This window comes from Leptodactylus fuscus, chromosome 5 (genome assembly GCF_031893055.1).
Source record: "Leptodactylus fuscus isolate aLepFus1 chromosome 5, aLepFus1.hap2, whole genome shotgun sequence".
Taxonomy (NCBI): domain Eukaryota; kingdom Metazoa; phylum Chordata; class Amphibia; order Anura; family Leptodactylidae; genus Leptodactylus; species Leptodactylus fuscus.
This window is the reverse complement of record NC_134269.1, coordinates 115,852,065-115,874,874: the sequence shown is the minus strand read 5'-3', so window position 1 is coordinate 115,874,874 and position 22,810 is coordinate 115,852,065. Positions and strand designations below refer to the sequence as shown.

At 41.5% G+C, this 22,810-nt stretch overlaps 1 protein-coding gene across 4 annotated transcripts in view; it reads left to right on the top strand.

Annotated features, from left to right (window-relative positions):
• The window catches only part of PHTF2 (putative homeodomain transcription factor 2), a 78,348-nt gene that overhangs the window by 1,955 nt on the left and 53,583 nt on the right, over positions 1–22,810 (top strand). The window contains exon 1 of one of the 4 annotated variants that reach the window (XM_075274101.1): positions 11,153–11,335. The exons of the other annotated variants lie outside the window; for them this stretch is intronic. The gene's annotated coding sequence lies outside the window, so the exon portion shown is untranslated. Of the gene's footprint in view, positions 1–11,152; positions 11,336–22,810 lie in introns of those variants that run through there. 4 annotated transcript variants of the gene reach the window in all.

Here is a 22,810-nt window from a genome sequence, read left to right as displayed (position 1 = left end):
TTAGCATGCATGATTTTTTTTTTTCCTATAATGTGTAATGGAGATGAAATTAAAGGGATTCTATCATTAGAATTCCTTTTTGAGGAAATACCACGTCAGAATAGCCTTAAGAAAAGCTTTTCGTCCCCTACCGTTATACTTCTGCTCCACACCGTTCCATTGATATTCCAGTTTTTCTGGAAACAGTATACTCGTGTAATGTAAGTGGCCACAGTAAAATGGCCGAACAGACACGCGCAGTCGGCTCTGCCCAAAGCCCGATGACAGAGCCAGGTGAGCATGTGCAGGATTTCCATCCCGAACGCAGGCTCGGCCCGGTGATGGCGACATGGCGGATTGGTGCGGCTGAAGAAGATTGAGGCATCGCTGGAGAGTCTTCCAGCAGCACAGGGGATACCCCGAATGCTGTCTGGAGACTCATTTGTATACTGGAAAAAATACGGAATATCAACGGAACAATGGCGCAGAGAAGAATTATAACTGTAGGGTTGGACGAATAGCCTTTCTTAAGGCTATTTCGACGTGCTATTCCTTCGAAAAGGGATTCTAATGATAGAAACTCCCTTTTAAATCTCATTCAATTTGCTGGTACTGTAAAATGCGGTGTTCTTCCCACTACATTTCTGCAGCAGCCAAAAATCCTGTATTTTCACAAGGTGGGACACCTTCAAAAGTCTTCCTTTTTGGTCCTGACACTTTCTACGCTTCAGAATCAATGTAAAAAAATCCTGCATGGACATACCCATACTAATTGATTCCTGGAACGTTTTGCATATTCTTGATACATACAATGTTACACATCTTATGTTCTTAGACATATTGAGATACTCAGTAGGTACCTCGAACCCCAAAATACTGCACAGACTGAACGCACATTATACAGATATATAGTACTATGATCTTTGGAACTCGCTCAATGCCAGGAGCTTAGTTTAGACCGGCCACGATCGGGCCAATACACATGCTGAATTTCTCAGTCCAAATACAGTTTTGTGAAAGGAATCTTTAGATCCCATTCTATTAGTAAAACCAAGAGTTGTAGCAGCGAACAGTTCTTGCTCTGGAGCATGCGGTATGGCTCATATTTCTGCATAGTACTATGGAATATGATAGGTAAAGTAATATATTTACGTAAGCTATGCAAAGGTAGTACTAAAATATATAGGTGCCTGCGGCACTACATTTAATTTATATCTACAGCTACTTATGGAGTGAGGAGAGTGCACTTTGAATCTGCCAGCAGCAATTGTTGCAATGCGTGGGTTGTCTAAATCTTGGCATCTGTCTGATAATGGTACAAGTAAAACTCATAAACTCAGAGAGGATACAGCTACAACATCCAATAAAAAGCTTTGACTGATCAGGTACGATATACGTGGCAAACTTTCTGCAAAGATCCGTCCCCAGTGGCTCTGGTAAAAATCACTCCAATTCTTCCTAAACAACCATGATTGTATAGATTTGTAGACCGCAGACATTTCTGATATCACTATGCTGTGTGATGTGTTATCTTTGGCAATGACAAATCTTTTTCAGTGGTCTAAAAAACATGCTGTTTATAGCAGTATGTGTCATGTGATTTTTATTAAAGAAGCAGATCAAAGCTGTTCCTAGGGAGCACATAATGCATTACAGGAATAAAAACGCAAGTAGACTTGGAATTATTGGGAAAGGAAGATTGTACAAGTATGTTTTGTTCCTAAAGTCTTGCAGCTGTCAGTTTGCATTGTGTGAACAGGTTTTCATAGCACCCTATTCAGTACAGTCTACATGATCTATAGAGACCTTTATAATTTTGTTAATTCTCTGTTTCTCAGTAGCTTTTTGGAGGTGTATTACCATGTTTGCAGTATTTACTAGACAAACAGTATGTACTGTTTTTTTTTTTTTGTTTTTTTCCTGTTTGTAATGTCTGACACATTTTCAGGCAGAAATATCATCATGGCCACTATCTCATGCTATTATTAACCATTGCTAAACACAAAGGTCAGATATACAAGGCAGTCACCTCTTTGGTTTATGTGAACCTGACAGCCGTTTTCAGGATGTCTTGGGGCTTTCTTTGTGTTTTAATGTTGTTGCTTCTTATAAAAGGGATTTCCAGGGTTGATACTCTGTTCCTAGAGGAGACCATCCATGTTTGGTCGGGTTCTGACTCCCAGTATTGTGGTTGTTTTGTTGACTATTGCACAGCCCAATACAGAATGTGGCTGCCTTGTGCGATAACTCAGTCTCTGCTGTGATCTGTTCTCCACCATATTCAAGATTGACCTATGAATGGGGAGGATCAGGTTGATGACATTAGAAAGTGAGAAAACAATTCAAGCCTTCACACTATTTGTGTTTTTACTGTATACATCAGGGTTTTGGTTTATAACTATACAGATGGCACCCAGCTCGTGCATGTGTAAATTATCTGGTGGCATATCATTCTATATAATCCTTCATCCAACATCTGTTCCCTGTTACTCATTCCCCTGGTAAAGAACAGACCCAACACAGGATGGGCTGATAGATTAGGAAAGCAAATGACTTTCTTATTGGGAAAAGAACATAACAGTTAGTTAAAGATGACCTTTCACCACCTTCACTAAGTCCAGCTTTTATCAGACTCAAGTAATCATTGCTGTTAGCTTTGGTGCCTCATATGCTATTTAGGCTTTGTACTGTCAGGAGGGCAGTGTCAGACAGGAGCAGTCAAGGGATGCGATTCTGAGCTTTGACATTGGCTGCCTCTGATTGGAGTTCTGAATCACATCCCCCTGTCTGTCACTGCCCTTTAAACATGTCGGAGCTTAAAAAGGACCTTTCATGTCCTCAGGCACATGAGGTTTTATATACTGCTAGAAAGCCAACAGTGCGCTGAGTGCGCTCATTATATGGCGTCCCAGCAAGCTGTTGAGATGCTGGAACAATCACGAGCACGGCATGAGGAACAAGTTCTGCAGCAGGACAGCTTGACAGCTGCTGAAATGCCGGAACAGGCAAACCATCCACGGCAGCAATTTGCTGAATATAGGCGGATCATCCACTCCAACAACCTGCAGACAAAGTCGCGGGCAGAGGCTAGATGTAAAATAATTTTGAGACTGAGGATATTGGAAGTTTAGAGAAAAAGTGGGCATCATGTATTATAGGTGTAATCAAATTTTATTAGGAATTTTGAAAACAAGAAATAACAATAATAAAGAAAAGGAAAATAAGAGGAAAAGGGATAACGTATCCCAAGGACAATTGAGGTGGCCACAATAAGAGGCAAATGTTAGGGGTAAAACCCCGTCAGGTAGAGCATAGTTTCAAAAACAGAAACAAAAAAACTCAAAAAGAAGGACAAAGGGGCAGGGGGATGGACAATACTGGGCTCACACAATAGGAACAAAAGGAAGGAGGGGTGGACAAGGCATACATCAAACGCAGGAAAAGGGGAACAAGATCTTGTGCAAGGCAAAGCTGGAGGAGGACAGACTCTGAAGGACTAGAAGCAGTCATACAGAGGGGATCAGGCGAACAGGGAGGAAAACTCCAACGACTCCTGGAACACCACCCACGGCCGCTAGAGGGTTTAGAACTTGGATGGATCTCGCGAGTCCATCTCTACTAGGTACTCCATTCTACAGATAAGGAGAAACTCCTGCAACCACTCCAAAAGGGAGGGAGGGACGGAGATACGCCAGTGGCGAAGTATAACAGTTTTGGCATCCATGAGGGAGTGGCGCAAAAGATCGCCCGTAACCTCCGAAAGTTTGCCAGGAATGAGGGAGAGGAGAGCCATTTGCGGGGATGGGGTCAGAGAGCGGCCAGTAACCTTTTCATACAGCGAGAACACAGCCAGCCAGAAGGGCTTAATCTCCTCGCATTCCCACAAAATGTGCAGGAGGGAACCCTCCGCGGAACTACAGCGTCGACACTGGTCAGAGACCGTAGGGTAAAATTTATGAAGGAGGGTAGGGCAGCGATACCATCGGGTCAGCAGTTTCAAATTTTTCTCCTTAGCACTACAGGGTAAGGGCAGCTTGTGCAAGAGGAGAAAACAGCGGTCCCAATCAGCAGCAGATAGGCTTGTCCCCAAATCGGACTCCCAAGATCTAATGTAGGGGGGTGGATCCTGAAATGTGGACACACTATGTATGTATGAATGCAGATATTACTGCATTTCCTGGTATCACAATGATATTTAATTGTACATGTTAGATTTCTCTAATATACTTTCTGCTCATTGTAAATGCATGACACTACACAAGCATATTTATAACCATCTGCTCCCTATGGACAGCTGTATACTAGTTCCACATCATCTTGTCGTGATGGATATTGGTCTGCTTATTGTACAGTACACTATAATTACTGATGTTGCATAAATCTTTGCTCTGAAGATCTTATTGGCATTTTCCCCTTACTTACCTTTAACCCATGGTATATCACTGATCTTTGCTTTGTCATGTTGACTGAGCGTCACATTTGGCCTCCAGCATTTTGTGTCCTGCTGTGATGGAAATGTTACATAAGGTGATTCCAAAAGTAGATCCTTCATTTCATTGAAAATCACTTGAATTTAGGTCAAGTCAGACTACTCTCAGCAACCTTACTTTATTATTGAAAGTAATTACCGTATATACTCGAATATAAGCCAAATTTTTCAGCCCAGTTTTTGTGCTGAAAAAGCTCCCCTCGGCTTATACTCGAGTCAGCAAAAAAAAAAAAAAAATTATTTTTTTTTTTTTTTTTTTAGGAGGGGGGGGTCTATGACCAGCCACATTAGTAATGTATAGAATCTCCCATAAAGTACAGCAAAAAAAAAAAAAAAAAAGATTTCAAAAAAAATAAAAGTTCTAAATCCCTCCTTTCCCTAGAATACATACAAAAATAGAAAATGACTGTGACACACATTATACACATTAGGTATCCCTGTGTCTGAAAGTGCCCGGTCTGAATATAGGGTATCTGCAGTGCTCCTGTTCCGTCGGGAAGGGGTTAATAGAAGCACTGCAGATACCCTATGTTCAGCCAGACTGAATTCCAAGTGGGGGAAGAAAAAACAGTCCTCAAGCTCAGTGAAGGGGCAGACATACAACCAAAACACCCCCTCCCCTTCCCCAGCATCTACTGCACCCAAAAACTCCGACCATTTAAATTTTTGAAATTTTCCAGTAGCTGCTGCATTTCCCCCCTAGGCTTATACTCGAGTCAATAAGTTTTCCCAGTTTTTTGTGTTAAAATTAGGGGGGTCGGCTTATATTCGGGTCGGCTTATACTCGATTATATACGGTATATGGAAACAACTATATACTGGCTGGATATATACAGTCCTATGAAAAAGTTTGGGCACCCCTATTAATCTTAATCATTTTTAGTTCTAAATATTTTGGTGTTTGCAACAGCCATTTCAGTTTGATATATCTAATAACTGATGGACACAGTAATATTTCAGGATTGAAATGAGGTTTATTGTACTAACAGAAAATGCGCAATATGCATTAAACCAAAATTTGACCGGTGCAAAAGTATGGGCACCCTTATCATTTTATTGATTTGAATACTCCTAACTACTTTTTACTGACTTACTGAAGCACAAAATTGGTTTTGTAACCTCAGTGAGCTTTGAACTTCATAGCCAGATCTATCCAATCCTGAGAAAAGGTATTTAAGGTGGCCAATTGCAAGTTGTTCTCCTATTTGAATCTCCTCTGAAGAGTGGCATCGTGGGCTACTCAAAACAACTCTCAAATGATCTGAAAACAAAGATTGTTCAACATAGTTGTTCAGGGGAAGGATACAAAATGTTGTCTCAGAGATTTAACCTGTCAGTTTCCACTGTGAGGAACATAGTAAGGAAATGGAAGACCACAGGGACAGTTCTTGTTAAGCCCAGAAGTGGCAGGCCAAGAAAAATATCAGAAAGGCAGAGAAGAAGAATGGTGAGAACAGTCAAGGACAATCCACAGACCACCTCCAAAGAGCTGCAGCATCATCTTGCTGCAGATGGTGTCACTGTGCATCGGTCAACTATACAGCGCACTTTGCACAAATAGAAGCTGTATGGGAGAGTGATGAGAAAGAAGCCGTTTCTGCACGTACGCCACAAATAGAGTTGCCTGAGGTATGAAAAAGCACATTTGGACAAGGCAGCTTCATTTTGGAAACAAAAATTGAGTTGTTTGGTTATAAAAAAAGGCGTTATGCATGGCGTCCAAAAAGAAACAGCATTCCAAGAAAAACACATGCTACCCACTGTAAAATTTGGTGGAGGTTCCATCATGCTTTGGGGCTGTGTGGCCAATGCCGGCATCGGGAATCTTGTTAAAGTTGAGGGTCGCATGGATTCCACTCAGTATCAGCAGATTCTTGAGAATAATGTTCAAGAATCAGTGACGAAGTTGAAGTTACGCCGGGGATGGATATTTCAGCAAGACAATGATCCAAAACACCGCTCCAAATCCTCAGGCATTCATGCAGAGGAACAATTACAATGTTCTGGAATGGCCATCCCAGTCCCCAGACCTGAATATCATTGAACATCTGTGGGATGATTTGAAGCGGGCTGTCCATGCTCGGCGACCATCTAACTTAACTGAACTTGAATTGTTTGTCCAAAATACCTTCATCCAGGATCCAGGAACTGATTAAAAGCTACAGGAAGCGACTAGAGGCTGTTATCTTTGCAAAAGGAGGATGTACTAAATATTAATGTCACTTTTCTGTTGAGGTGCCCATACTTTTGCACCGGTCAAATTTTGGTTTAATGCATATTGCACATTTTCTGTTAGTACAATAAACCTCATTTCAATCCTGAAATATTACTGTGTCCATCAGTTATTAGATATATCAAACTGAAATGGCTGTTGCAAATACCAAAATATTTAGAACTAAAAATGATTAAGATTAATAGGGGTGCCCAAACTTTTTCATAGGACTGTATTAAAGGGGTTTCCTGGCATCAGGATATTGATTTTCTGTCATTGACTATCAAATTTGAGGGGGTCCACTTCTTTGTAACCTATGGGTACGTTCACATAGAGGAATTTTTCTGATGGAGATTCTGCCCAGAATCTGCCTCCCATTGTTTTCAATGGGAGGTAGAGATCACAACAGGATGCTGAAAAAAATAAGTGTCCTGCTCCATCCTGCCACGGATTCTGAGATTTCCTGCTGGTTATGGCCATCCATCTGCATCCGCATCCTGTCGCAGCTAAACTGCAGCCGAATATGGCGACGGAAAATTAAAAGGAGTTCCTCTTCATTTTCCACCATGTAAGCATACCCTTTACTGATCAGCTACTGAAGTCAACATGGCTGCTATGTAAACGCTACAGCCTCTACAATGTTTACTATTGAATAAACCACACGCATATACAGTACATGGACAGGCAATGAATATGCCACAGCACTGACATAAGTATGTTCTAAATAGCTGATCTTTCTATCTGATATTGATATATCCTAGGGATCCCAAAAATCCACTTTTAATGATGGGTTTTCCAAGAATCAAAACTTCTTATCTATCTGCAGGTGACTGCTATTCAAATAGTGTAGGTAGGATCCCTGTTCTTGTGATCAGGTCTCGGCAGTTACGGTAAATCCCCAGAAATAAGACCATAATCACTTCTCCGGTGAATACGTTATATGTTGTTGTTGTCTGAAAACGCTTTGTCTGCTGCTCTCTGTCTACTAAATGAATAGGTCGGTGTTCTCCCTTACACATCTAGTTGTCTTCTGCAGTGTTGTCTCCCCCTCCGTTATGTTAGAATACCTATTCATTATTTGTCTATACAGGAGAAGCTCACGTGTTTACTGCCTCAGTTATCACAGAAATGGAGATTGACACACTTTTGTGTGTCATAGTTTGAGAAGGCTGAAGGCAGTGATGTTGTCTACTTTGTGGACACAGAGGAGAGGAACTCTTGATCAGAATCCAAAACGTCACTGCTCCTGATCCTGCATTTAGTTTCAAGGGTATTTATTGAATTATAGCAACAAGAGGGAACAAAACAAATGAAGCATAATAAGCAATGGAACAAACAAAATGCAGGTACAATGCAACGTGATAACAATATGAAATAACCAATCCAGCATCACATAGATTAAGGTAGATATATAAATTACCAGGGAGAAACGGGGAAAAAAGAAATAAAAACATATAAATCAACCTGGGGTCGGGGGAATAAAAGAAAGGAGAGGGAGGAATGAGTAGTGCCGCAACACAGAAGCATAGCAGAAAATAAGAGCCAAGGGCCTGCCTAAGTAGAGACCCGGCACTAATGCCCACACTCATCACGGAAATTAAGGCTGTTATATGCTGTTGGAATTGCATCTCCTCAAGCACCCCAGATATACATATAAAGAGTGCCTAGCATACTACAATTTTGGTTTCCACTGTTTATACTCTGCAGGAGAATTCTTTTAGTAAACTCTGTGCATGCAAATACGAAGTAACAGAGAATTGAGTTCAGGTTACTAACACTAACATACAAAGCCGTCCACAACCTGTCCCCTCCATATATCTCTGACCTAATCTCCCGCTACCTGCTCACACGTAACCTCAGATCCTCCAAAGACCTCCTACTCCGCTCTGCTCTCATCTGCTCCTCACACAACCGTCTCCAAGACTTCTCTTGTGCTTCCCCCATACTCTGGAACTCCTTACCAAGACACATAAGACTGACCCCCACAATCACAGGCTTCAAGAAGGCCCTGAAGACTCACCTATTCAGGAAGGCCTACAACCTCCAATTACACTATCACCGCACCACCATCTGTACAGTCTCTCCCCTCACCTTCTGTCTCTACCCCCCTTCCCTCCTATACTGTAAGCACTTGCGGGCAGTGCCCTCTACCCCACTGTGCCAGTCGGTCATTGTTAGTATTATATTTGTTTGTGTACTTTGTTTACAGTATGTAAAGCACCATGGAATTAATGGTGCTATATAAACAACCAATAATAATAAGTAACAGCAGAGATGCTACGTGTGTCTCTCAGGTACTGTGCGTGTGCAGTGGTGGCATCGGGAAAGGCATTTGGCACAAAAATATAGAGTACATATCTCTGATAGCAGTCATTGCAATACCACACTATACTTGGTATTCATTCACCCAGGAATGTTCTTCTTTACTTCTCTCATCTTCACAATATTTTTTGTAAAGAGGCTCAAGCTAAAAATATAATTTTAAAGCGTTTAGTCTATAAAAAGCCCCCCCTGAGCATTATGGGCCTAAACCAATGGCTTCCTGCCAGCTACATAAAACTATATAAGCTTTTCTATTAATGTGTATAAAGGTTTTGTTAATGCCTGTGTGGGACTTGGCATTACTTGAAAGGATTTTTGAATTCTAGTAAAGCTTGGTACAAAGTAAACACAAAGATTATATAGCCAGGTGTATAATCTCAAATACAGATGTATATCTCAAGATAATTTTTTTTGGTGGGGAGTTTGAATGGGCCCATGTTGTTGTTTTTTGTTTTTTTTTTTTTGTTTTTTTTTTGCTTATACCTCTTCTTCTGTATTTGTTGTCTACTTACAAGACCAAATGTTTCCTTTAATAAAAAAAAAAGTAAAACTTTATTAAATAGACAAATTACTAATATTAAAGGGGCTCTATCAGCAAAATTTTGCTGTATGAGCCCCACATATGCGTGAATTAACTTTAAAATGGCTATTCAGGCACTGCTAATCTTATTTTAAACCCCCGTCCCGTTTTAAAATAAAACTATAAAAACATATAGTTAAATCATACCTGAACATGCACTCTGGGCGGTGATGCATGATCCGACATCATCTTCTGGCACACCTGCCTCTTCTTTCTTCTTCTTTCGGCGATGCCCTCCAGTCCTGGCTCTTCCCCGGATTCATCTTCATCCTCTTCCAGCAGTTCAAATCCGATTGGTTGAAATCCGGCACGTGCGCAGTAGCGCTCCATCTGGAGCTACTGCGCACACTCTGATGGCACTGTCATTGTGAAAAATGGCGCCGGAGTGTGCGCAGTAGCTCCAGAGGGAGCGCTACTGCGCACACGCCGACTTTCAAGCAATCAGAATTGAACCACCGGCAGAGGATGAAGATGAAGCCGGGGAAGAGCCAGGACTGGAGGGCGTCGCCGAAAGAAGAGGAAGGCGTGCCAGAAGATGACGACGGATCGTGCATCACCGCCCAGGGTGCACGTTCAGTTATCATTTACCTATATGTTTTTATAGTTTTATTTTAAAACAGGACGGGGGTTTAAAAGAAGATTAGCGGTGCCTGAATAGCCTTTTTAAAGTTTATTCACGCATATGTGGGGCTCATACAGCAAAATATTGCTGATAGAGCCCCTTTAATGTACTGCAAAGCTGTACCACAGCATGTAATTGTAGCATAGCATACATTGCAGTTCCCATGACAGCAACACCATGGGGGAGGTGGTGGGGGCTTCTTGTACCACAAATACAGCACACAAGATAAGGTAGAAGTTAGCCTGCTCACAATGGAGCTAAATAGTCCTCACTAGGATTGTCTACGACTGTCTACGATTGTCTGTACTACGTTTGTCTGACTACGACTAAGAGGACCACATGTCCTCGAAACGCGTCAGTCAATAACTCCTGAAATGATATGATACATGTTAATGGAAGGTCATATGATGTATGGTTTTAACCATCGAAAATAAAAGCTAAGTTTTAGAAAAACGTCATGTTGGTGCCGGATACCGTTTGTATATATGTCTACGATTGTTCAATTCACTGCAAAGGTAGAAATCCATGAGTTTGCTGCTGAACCCCCCCCCCCCCCCTTCAAATAACTGGAACTGATTTTTAATCTGGAACTCCTCTATTTTTCCAGCAGCAACCACATAGATTTCTGCATTTTCATTTAGTTGAATGGGACAATTGCAGAAATTTCAAACTGCCATGTGTGAATATACCTTAACACTTTTGGTTTAACAATTGCAGCTTTAACCATGCTGTTGACTTTGTGATGTCTCTACACTATGGCAACTCATGTTTAGGTGTAGTAGGATACAGTCCTTGCCATTTGTATGGGACTTCAGTGGACTGTCAGAATTAATAATGAAAATAGAGCATCGGAATGACTGTATAGTGTATTTGTATGGCATCACATGGTTCTGGTTTAAGGTCTACAGTTACTTGGCATTGAAATGACTCTTCTTCTATAGGCTGTGGTATGCATAGAGTGTGACTGGGATAAGCAGGATGATAGTGATCTGTGTCTGACAGAAAGCTGCCAAGTGCTTGTGACCTTACAGTTGATGTGACTCTAATGTTATCTGACTCCTGGTAAAGAAACTGCACTGCACTGTGTTTTTAGAACCACCTAAAAGTCACTGCTCAAGACATCGCTTTCTGGTAAGTGCTTGAGTTTTGCTGTAATTCCAAGCAGTTTTGGAAGCTTAGCCAGATATGACTCCCAACCAGCCTCAAAGGACTTGTTTTAAGAGTGAGGGCACACTGAATAGCCTCCATACGCAGTATAATGTCTATCAGGAGAATACAGACGTGAAAGTAAAGGCAGTCTGTAGATGTGTGCAGGGTTTATGTATGTTTTGTAAATTCAGTAGAAGGAAATCTCAGTTGTGTTGAATGTAATGGTTCAAAGGATGGGCCTTAGCGAATATTTTGGATCTGCCCTCCAATGGTCATGTACAGGTTATTTACTACAATTTTACTAGTAATTACAAATCCCTATAAGGTATTTGTAAATTATGTGGCTATACATAACAGTTTGCCATCACCCACCCTCCAGTTTTTAACCGTGTGATAATCCTCGCTTGCGCTGTATATGGCATAGGATGACTTTTTGCACCCTTTTTTTTTATTTTATTTTGCCTCTTTCTCTGTGTGGCCTCACTGGATGACAATAAATACACATAAAATAGCAACCCTGTCCTGCTTCGAGCTAAGAATTTAGGACTACTAGTTAACCTAAGCCTCCAAAATGTCTGTATTCATCAGTACAATTTGACGGGGTGCAGCGACTCTGTTTGACTGTCTTTGCTACTAAAGGAAAGACAAAGAAAATTTTCTGTTTCTGGTATGAAAAGCTGAGCTGTTTTGATGAGTGCTGTAACTTCGCATCTTCTCACACCTTAATCTGAAAAAGAGACATTAAGAGGAAAAACAGCCACCTAAAAAGTGTGTTAACATGAAGAAAAGTTCAGGTTTTTTTTCATGGTACCAGAAGCCAAAATTGGGGGAACATAACTACAAATATTCCTTTGCTTATACAGATGGACCATGTCCAGGGATAAAGACTGCATACACAAGGTTGGTCCCCAACCTTTGTACCGAGGACCACTTGTATGCAGGAGAATTTTCCCGTGGGGGGTGGAGTTAACGGTGGCAGGAAGTTTTGGGCCATTGGGCAGCTCATAAGAAAACGCAATAAAGTGTATATTTCATTACTCCATTTATATATTTTATTATTATGCATAGCGTATTGGTGGTATGGACAGCTCCCTTAATAAAGTATAGGTAGAGCAGGGTGGAGAACTATCACCCAGGGGGCACTATTACAGTGTTATCTGTGAGTGGGAGGACTATTACCTGTGGAGAGCACTACTAGGGCACTATTACCTGTGTTTCGGGGACAGTTTGGGACACTATAACTGTAATAGTGCCCCCCCCCACCGGTAATACTGTGTGTATGGGGGGGGCTATTACCAAGAGGATCACTCTGAAAAACAGGTGCTGTGGATACTTACTAGGTGTCTGCTGGTGTAATACGCAGCCTAGGAGCATTAGCCAACACCTAGTGGCTCACACAGGTCTCCAGTGATTATACCAGCTCCAGTACTAAGAGATCTGGCCTAGTCATTGGGGACCTCTGATCTACAGTATACAACATGCTATCATGGGCATGCAGGACTGAAAAAACTACATGCCTCAGGTAGGTAAATGAACTGTATATTTGCATATATAATGAAGACCTTTTTCTGTAAGTCCTGTGTTGTTTTGTGGCCAGTTGGAATCTGTACAGGCCCTGTTTTTATGTCTCTCATAGACTTCAGTAAATTAACAAAGAGATATTAATAAAAAATACCAGACACATTTTTTTTTTTTTTGTATGTGCGTTTTTGAGGGCTGTAACATTTTTCTCGTATGTCTCATTCAACTAATTTTTGCGTCTTTTTTCGGGGACACATAGGGCTTTATTTTTTTTTATTTAATAACACAAAGTGCTACTGAAAAACTTTATAAAAGAGTTTTTCTTCTCCGTTATGGTAATTTTTTATTTTGTATGGGGTTGTCGGGGGTGGGGCTATAACCTTTTAATAATGGTGTTTTATTAGCATATTATTTTTATTTATTTATTTTTAGATTGTGTCCCCATAAGGTCATAAGAGACCTTTGGGGACATCTGATCACTTTTTTTTTTTTTTTTGTTAGGGAGGCTAATTTCCCCTATAACTAAGACTGCTACATTAGCCTCAGTTGCAGGAGGAATCCAGCCTCCTGCACACTGTTCATTACAGTTACTGAGCTGATCTGGGGTCCTGTAGGACCCAGCAGCTCTGGTAAGACACTGACATCGGTGGATCACGTGACCGCCGGGTCAGAGGGCGGCCCCAACATGGCAGCGCGCATAGCTGTGTAAACAGTGCTCATTGAGCGTTGTATACACAGTGATCGAGAAGGTAGGGACGGAAATAAACCTTCCCTGCCTTATCTCTGGGAGCTCCGGCTGAAGTTACAGCCGTCTCCCAGTGTCAGCAACTGTACGATCTCCGTGCAGCTACTGTGTTCTGACTGGATGTACCTGCACGTCCTCTCAAAACAAGGCAACCACTTCCCGGACATATATAGTCTATGGGTGGTCCGGAAGTGGTTAATGGCTAACTAATAATGATGACAGATTACAAGCTTTCGGGATATCTCAGATCCCTTCCTCAGGTACAGGGATCTGAGATATCCCGAAAGTATTTTTGGTTTTGTTTTTTTCTGCTTTCTGAGCATATGTGGATAAAAATGGAAACTAAATAATAGACAGTAAGGGTGCCTTCACACGGAGTTACGCTCAGGGCCTCAGGGAGGGCGGCATTTTTGCTAAAGTAAGCAAAAACCACGGAGCGGTGGTATGGGGAGGCCACTGGAGCAGCGCTGCTCCAGCAGCCTCCCCGCACGCTCAGGCAGAGCGCAGGCAGTCTCCGGGCCTGCTCTCTGCCGGCGAACGGAGCTAAGCCCCCGCCCCATCCGATAAGCCACGCCCATGAGAAAATAACGGACGCTTGCCATCTGTCAAGAATCAGTTTTTTCAAACGGACACAAAAGTCCTGCATGTAGAATTTTTTTGGTCTGCTGGTAAAAAAATCAGACTTCTGACAGACTGGGTGTAAACTGACACAAGAGAAAAGCCCATTGAAATTAATGGAAATTTTAGCGGATTACTGATGGTTCTGATAGTGTCCGTTGCTAAAATCTTGTAACGGACAATAGCTGCGGACACTGCTGACAGTCACTAACAGTAGTGTGAACACCCCCTAAAAAAAAAAAATGTAGCTGCACGTCATTTGAACATTTCTGAATCTTTGACTTGCTTTCAGTATTCATAACTTGTTTTCTCACTGAACGTATCTGTTTATATGTTTGCAGTGTCACCAGTAAATTAACTGAATATGTATTTACTGTGGTTTTTATATCGTATGTGTAGTGTTGTTAAATACCATTGTATTTGCGCAAACTATTGGCTGTTGCTGACAACAGAACTTTCCTGCATTAAATACTTGGTATAAGCAGTCATTGTTGATAGGTGGAACAAAGATAGAACTGGTATTTGTCATGTTCTAGACATGAGACAAGTGACTCAGGATGTTCCTGTGCAAGAAGCTTTTAGTATTTTGTCTTAGTCATTTTGTTTGTGTTGATATAAAATCCTATCTATATAATTATGTGGTGTAATTATATAATTAGGTTGTAAGCTGTATTTTTTTTTTTTCTTTTACAGTGTGTCCTGCTCGCTCCCCTGCAACAAATAGATGTTTTTAATTAATATTTTACTAGAGATGAGCGAACAGTGAAATATTCGATATTCGTTTCGAATAGCCCCTCAATATTCCACTATTCGAATGAATATCGAATCCCATTATAGTCTATGGGGAAAAAAGCTTCGTTTCAGGGGAAACCACTTTTCGACTCAGGAGGGTTACTATGTCCACTATGACACCTCAGCAAATGATGACAACACCTCTGAAATGCAACTGGGACGGCAGGGGAAGCATGCCTGGGGGCATCTAACACGCCCAAGTCACTGTATTACACCACTAATAATGCGAAAGCTGACTTTTTCTCATAGGCATGTATTGACCAGCGTTGATTGGACGAATGCCATATAGTGTACAGCATTCGGCCAATCAACGCTGGTTCTGCCAGAGGAGGCAGAATCTAAAATCGGTCCACAGCAGTCTCCATTGTAGTCCGATCTCAGATGTAGCAGAGTTCAGCGCACAGCTCTGTTACATCTCAGGTATAGCAGAGTTCAGCGCACAGCCGAGCTGTGTGCTGAACTCTGCTACATCTGAGAACGGACCACAGTGGAGACTGCTGTGGACCAATCTTAGACTCCGCCTCCTCACAGACGAGCCCCCGGCAGAACCAGTGTTGATTGGCCAATGCTGTACACTGTATGGCATTCGGCCAATCAATGCTGGTCAATGCATTCCTATGAGAAAAAGGCAGCTCCCGCATAACGCAAGCTGCCAGGGATCCTGACTAGCATATAATGGGCTGCCATGAGATGTGCTTGCAGGTGAAGTTTGAAAGTGCTGAGACCGTGCCAGCCAGAGCTAAATGCGAGAGTAAGTTCAATGCAAACACATTGTGGCAGCGCACAATATGCTAGTCGGGATCGCTGGCAGCTTGCGGTATGTGGGAGCTGACTTTTTCCCATAGGAATGTATTGACCGTACTCTTGCATGTATCTCGGGCTGGCAAGGAAGGTGTTCAGAGCCTGAAAGAGCTGTTTTAGTAAGATTCCTACCTAAATAAAGCTAATTCCTAGCTAACCCTGCCAGTAAATCTATCCATCTCACAGTCACATAGTTCTCAGTCTCATATGAAACTAATCTGAAAAACACTATTTGTATAAAGTGGAGGTCACCTGATTTAGCCAGCCAATTACTTTTTCAGATTTTTTTTTTCCGATGCCTATGTTTTCCTACTTCCTATCCCACCTCCCCTCCACAGTTATTGGTGCAAAAAAAGCGCCAGGGAAGGTGGGAGAGAATACAAATTTTTAGTGCGTTTGCCGCGTGGTATTCGATTGGAATCGAATACCTCGAACAGCCTGATATTCTGTCAAACGCCGTTCGCTTATCTCTATATTTTGCTCCTCTATACTAGTGCTTTAATATATTGGACCAGGGTATTGTATATTGTATCCTGGGACCTCTTCAGTACATGTCGCTAGATGTACTTGAATAGTAGTCGCCCAGATAATAGACAAGCAGCTCTTCAAAAATGGGTAAATGTGAACAAAAAAGCTAACATCACATCATATGTAAATATATACAGTGCCTACAAGTAGTATTCAACCCCCTGCAGATTTAGCAGGTTTACACATTCGGAATTACCTTGGCATTGTGACATTTGGACTGTAGATCAGCCTGGAAGTGTGAAATGCTCTGCAGCAAAAAAGAATGTTATTTCTTTGTTTAATTTTTTTTTTAAATTGTGAAAAGTTTATTCAGAGGGTCATTTATTATTCAACCCCTCAAACCACCAGAATTCTGTTTGGTTCCCCTAAAGTATTAAGAAGTAGTTCAGGCACAAAGAACAATGAGCTTCACATGTTTGGATTCATTCTCTCTTTTTCCAGCCTTTTCTGACTATTTAAGACCCTCCCCAAACTTGTGAACAGCACTCATACATGGTCAACATGGGAAAGACAAAGGAGCATTCCAAGGCCATCAGAGACAAGATGGTGGAGGGTCACAAGGCTGGCAAGGGGTACAAAACCCTTTCCAAGGAGTTGGGCCTACGTGTCTCCACTGTTGGGAGCATCATCCGGAAGTGGAAGGCTTATGGAACTACTGTTAGCCTTCCACGGCCTGGACAGCCTTTGAAAGTTTCCTCCCGTGCCGAGGCCAGGCTTGTCCGAAGAGTCAAGGCTAACCCAAGGACAACAAGGAAGGAGCTCCGGGAAGATCTCATGGCAGTGGGGACATTGGTTTCAGTCAATACCATAAGTAACGTACTCCACCGCAATGGTCTCCGTTCCAGACGAGCCCGTAAGGTACCTTTACTTTCAAAGCGTCATGTCAAGGCTCGTCTACAGTTTGCTCATGATCACTTGGAGGACTCTGAGACAGACTGGTTCAAGGTTCTCTGGTCTGATGAGACCAAGATTGAGATCTTTGGTGCCAACCACACGTGACGTTTGGAGACTGGATGGCACTGCATACGACCCCAAGAATACCATCCCTACAGTCAAGCATGGTGGTGGCAGCATCATGCTGTGGGGCTGCTTCTCAGCCAAGGGGCCAGGCCATCTGGTCCGCATTCATGGGAAGATGGATAGCACAGCCTACCTGGAGATTTTGGCCAAGAACCTCCACTCCTCCATCAAGGATCTTAAGATGGGTCGTCATTTCATCTTCCAACAAGACAACGACCCAAAGCACACAGCCAAGAAAACCAAGGCCTGGTTCAAGAGGGAAAAAATCAAGGTGTTGCAGTGGCCTAGTCAGTCTCCTGACCTTAACCCAATTGAAAACTTGTGGAAGGAGCTCAAGATTAAAGTCCACATGAGACACCCAAAGAACCTAGATAACTTGGAGAAGATCTGCATGGAGGAGTGGGCCAAGATAACTCCAGAGACCTGTGCCGGCCTGATCAGGTCTTATAAAAGACGATTATTAGCTGTAATTGCAAACACGGGTTATTCCACAAAATATTACACCTAGGGGTTGAATAATAATTGACCCACACTTTTATGTTTAAAATTTATTAAAATTTAACTGAGCAACATAACTTTTTGGTTTGTAAGATTTATGCATCTGTTAATAAATCCTGCTCTTGTTAGAAGTTTGAAGGCTCTAACTTATTTGCATCTTATCAAACCTGCTAAATCTGCAGGGGGTTGAATACTACTTGTAGCCACTGTATGTATATATATATATATATATATATATATATATATATATATATATATATATATCTCTTATTTGTAGAAAAGATAAATTCTAAAGTATAATAATTACACATACATAGTCTAAAATGATACAGCAGGGCAGATAAATTGTAAGGACAATAAACCGAAACCTTCAAGAAATAAGTGTATGGGGCTACAAATAGCAATATTGTCCAGTAAATAAATATTTCAATAATGCAAGGCTAAAAATTATATATCTGGCAGCCAAAAAATTTTTTAGAAACCTATACGATGCATGTCGGATCACCAAATATTACACTATATGTTCAGCACAATCTAGTAACACATTGGAATTTGTACAGACCACTGTATATTGAAGCTGCAGACCTAAATCATTTCTACACATATGAACTTGTTTACAAAAGTAAAACCAAGTGAGGCATAAATCAAAGCTAAGGGGCGTTCACACTACCGTTGGTGTCCGCTCAGCAGTGTCCGTGGTTATTGTCTGTACAGGATTTTAGCAACAGACACTAGCTGGTCTGTTTGCAATTTACCTGTAGCCGTGGTAGTCAGATGCTGGAACCCCCATGTACACCAAGTGTGTGTTAGAGAAATGCACCCCATAGACAAACAGCTGCCAAGTTTGTTGTGAGGAAAGCAAGAGAGAACTTGTATGTGATAAGGAATAAACCTAAAAGAATGTAATACTTCTTACATTTCATCACATCCTAAACCCACTACACAAAGTCTAGCAGAGCGCCAACAAATAAAACTTGTTTTATCCAATATAGTCTTTCCTCCATATGTGATCTAATAGTTGATACTTATTGAGTCTCTGGAATGGAGCTGAAGAAAGCCGATTTAGAAAAATGACCTGTGTTTATAAATTTCTTTTCTCTGTGTTTTAGTAGGTTTTGGGCGCTATCCTTTTAATAATCTAGTCTTCCATTACCCACAGTAGCTAAGCTGCAGGAGACTTGCCGAATGTGCCAGACAATTTTCCTTAATAAGTATGTCTTATAGGAAGTTACAAAATGCTTACACTCCAGAATTTTCTCTATTCACTGCTGTTTACATGCAGCCTGATATATGCAATTTCTGGTAAATTAAAGTTTATGTACCTATAATTCTTATTTTATATGCACTTGCTTGCCTTTACAGATTTTACTGTTGATCTCATGGAAAATGAACTTACTGCTAGTGAATTTATGATGCTTGTTATGCTTTTATTACAGCAAATAATAGCTTTTTGGCAAGGCAATGAGTGACCCTCTCTTGAAGTAAGGGCCTTTAATTTAAGATTATGTAGAAAGTTCTGGATAGTGGAGGATGCAAAAACTGATGATGATGTGTTTTATCATTGCACAATGGCTACTGCTCTCGTTTCGTCTAAAAGTACTCATATACCTTCAATAACTGTCAGTAAGGCTATACATAGGACAGTGGTAGCAGTCACCAGGGCCGGCATCAGCACACAGTGTATGTGCAGTATTCACCAATACAGATTCCCTATGATATCCAAAATTTGAACCAGTTTCATATAATTTTGCTTTGCCATGCTGTCAGTGTTTACTTCAGTTATGCATTATATTTATCAGGATGATCAGCACTAGATTTCCTAATATTCTTGATGTAAATGATTAAAGGGGTATTCCCATGACGCTTGTTCACTAACCTGCAGGCTGTTGTGCTCTCTTCACTTCCTGCTTTTCTCGGCACATAGGTGGGCGGGGTTTCACTTGCACGGGATTGGTTGTAAATGAATTACCACAGTGTGAAGCTGATGTAGCAGAGCTGGATTTGAGTCAGTTTGCATTACATACAGAGGTAACTAACTCCCTATCTCAGCTCTTATCAGCCAAATTCAATTAAACCGACTGATTAGAGCTCAGACATCCCGGAGCTCTCTGAGAAGCTCTGCTACTTAAAAGACACAAAAAGCTCAGAGCTGCTCCCAGCCCCTCCCTCTCCCCCTGAGAGCAGGCAGCTACATCACTTGACAAATGAGCAGATAATCCCAAGGGCCATAGAAACTAGTGTAAACAATGAAGTGAATAAATTAAGATAGCGGCTAAACAAAGCAGTTTTGATAAAGCAATGCATTTAGGAAAAGTCTTAAATCCACATAAACTAGCAGTATAGATAGGATCCTTGTGATGGATCCCCTTTAAGGCCAGATAAAAACTGTAAGTGTAAAATGAATTGAAAATTCTTAGGCAAAGGTTCACTTCTGCGCCGGACTGTCCAACGTTGGGCCGAGAACCTGAACAACAGAGAGCCAGATCAATGTTTTGACGATTACACATGGACACCAGTGGAACCCACTGACTTTAATGGTGTCCACTGGGTATCCGCCATTTCAAAACTGAAATCAGCAGAGAGAAAAATCCAACATGCAGGATGTTTGCCTCTGCCACAAATTGGCAGTTTCTGGAGACTCCGGCCCAGATGTAAACTTAGTTTTAGTTCTATGTACATGGCTGCAATGTATAGAGGACTACCTGACCTCATTCTGCTTGGATTGGATTCTGCAGCTGATTCGGCCACAGAGGCCGTGGTTTGAGACTCCCTGGCGGAAAGGCGAAAAAGAATGCTAATGTTCTGCATCCACCACCCTGAGCCAGCGGGCAGAAAATAAAGAGGAATCGGAGGCAGATGTCTGCATCAAATTCCTCTGTCCTTTCCAACGTCTGAACAGGTTCAATCTATTTGTATGGAATGGACTGTCTTACTGTCTACTTCAGTGGGTCTGCCTTTGCAAAAACCCCTAATTTTGAGGTTTTTTTTTTTTTTTTTTTTTGCTGCGGTGCACATGAGTTGCTCCAAAAGGGGCCTACTGAGGCTCTATCACCCAAGAGCCCACAAAAACATTAAGCCAGCTCTGGCAGTTGCTACTAGACCCTGAACCCTGAGGGTGCCCCAGATGCCACTATTCTAAATTCAAAAGATGGGTACAGGCTCAGTTACAGAGTTTGCATTGGGGACCATAAGCTTCAAGTTAGGACTCTGATTGTCAGCCACACTCCTGTTCATTCCATTCACATACACACTTGGCTTGAACAAGCATGCATGTTTTTTTCCTACAGTGAAGTCAGCCACTACTAGACACCTCTTGTGGAAGCTTGTTTCCAGGAAGAGTAAGGTTGTATTTCAACATGCCCAATTCTTCTTTCCTCCATCCTCATGTCTTAAGGTAGAGTCGGGAGGCCCCCATACACTAAATATCAATAGACATCAGATCATTGCTCCACCCCACCAAAGTCTGTGTGTCTTAAAGCAAAGCTACTTTTCCGAAATCCAATGACAACTAAACATTGTACCTTCTAGTACTATGCATTTACCCGTCATCTCCCTCTTCTACATGCTGTTACTTTCACCAGAGTAACGTCCTGTATTGTTGACCAAGTCACAGATCTATGGTCAACAGTTACAAAATCTTTCCTATCAACACTTGGGTGCCTAAAAACAGTCCTGCTTCATTTTGGTTTTCTATATATTGCAGAGGGCCCACAGTGATTCCTACTGTATAGAAACTAGTTCCCATATGGATCAGCAACATTAAATTGTGGCAATAATTTTGACAGGTGTTTAGTACAGATAATGGTTGCATTACCATTGGCACATTCCTACAATAGATTGCCCCTGGTTATTAAGCAATTCCCTATAACTTTAATAGGTATTTTCTTTTTATAATATTTTAGAGCCCTTTTAAATGAATCCATTCGGCTTATACATTGAGGCATATCTATTATACAGTGTACTCCAGATTTCTGACATAGGAAAGTCATAAGCCTTATGTTTGTGAACTATTACATACCAGTTGTCATAATTATTGGAGTGGGAGTTTAATAATATTTATACCAGTTCACTAGTGGAAATGATCACTAAAATCTACATAGACTATGAGCCAGTGTAGATTTTAGCAAGGGCACACAGCCCGGTGGAGGAGCTACCACTTTTATGAAGAGATGCGCGTCTGTGAAGGTTATGAAGACCGGTGTTCAAAATGCCAGTCTTTGGGAGAATTGAACTTCCAGTATCATACTGACTTATGTTGCTGTAGGCTTCAGAACTACCACAGCCCTTCTGTCCTACGCTCATATAATGTTAGTGCTGGATAGTAAATCCACAGTATACTCCAATCGTGCCTTCCCCTTTCAGCTTCTTTGAGCACTGGCAATACACCCCTGTTTTACCCTTTTATGCTAAGGCCCCACATAGCGGGCCATAGCCAAAAAGCACTACAGAATTTCCTATAAGCAACAGGTTTTTACACAACTTACTCTATGCTCTCTTCTCCTACCCTATAAACGGATGAATATATTTGTTTCAGCATTCCTAAGAAAAATTAGAAACAAGCCAAAAATTATATATTGCCTTATTAATAATAAGGAACAAGATCCGCTTTATTCCTGGCAGGATACAAGTGAGGTTGTGTAGATTTATTTCATTTTCCAGTTGTGTTTTATTTCCTGAGCATTAGCTTGGCACTGATTTAGTGTAATGCAGTGTTTGGCTACGCAGTAAAGCCATGGTCAAGGTAATGATAACGCAGCACTGTACTATGGCATAGAGGTCATGGTTACAGTCTAGTGTTACCTCACTTCTCTTTTTGCCTCAATTAAATCTCTACAGCCATTTCTCAAACTATTAAATGTGGGTATCTATTCTGCTTAATGATATCGTCATTCCTTTCTTTGTCGCCCCCCCCCCCCCCCCCCCGCTTGCCTTCT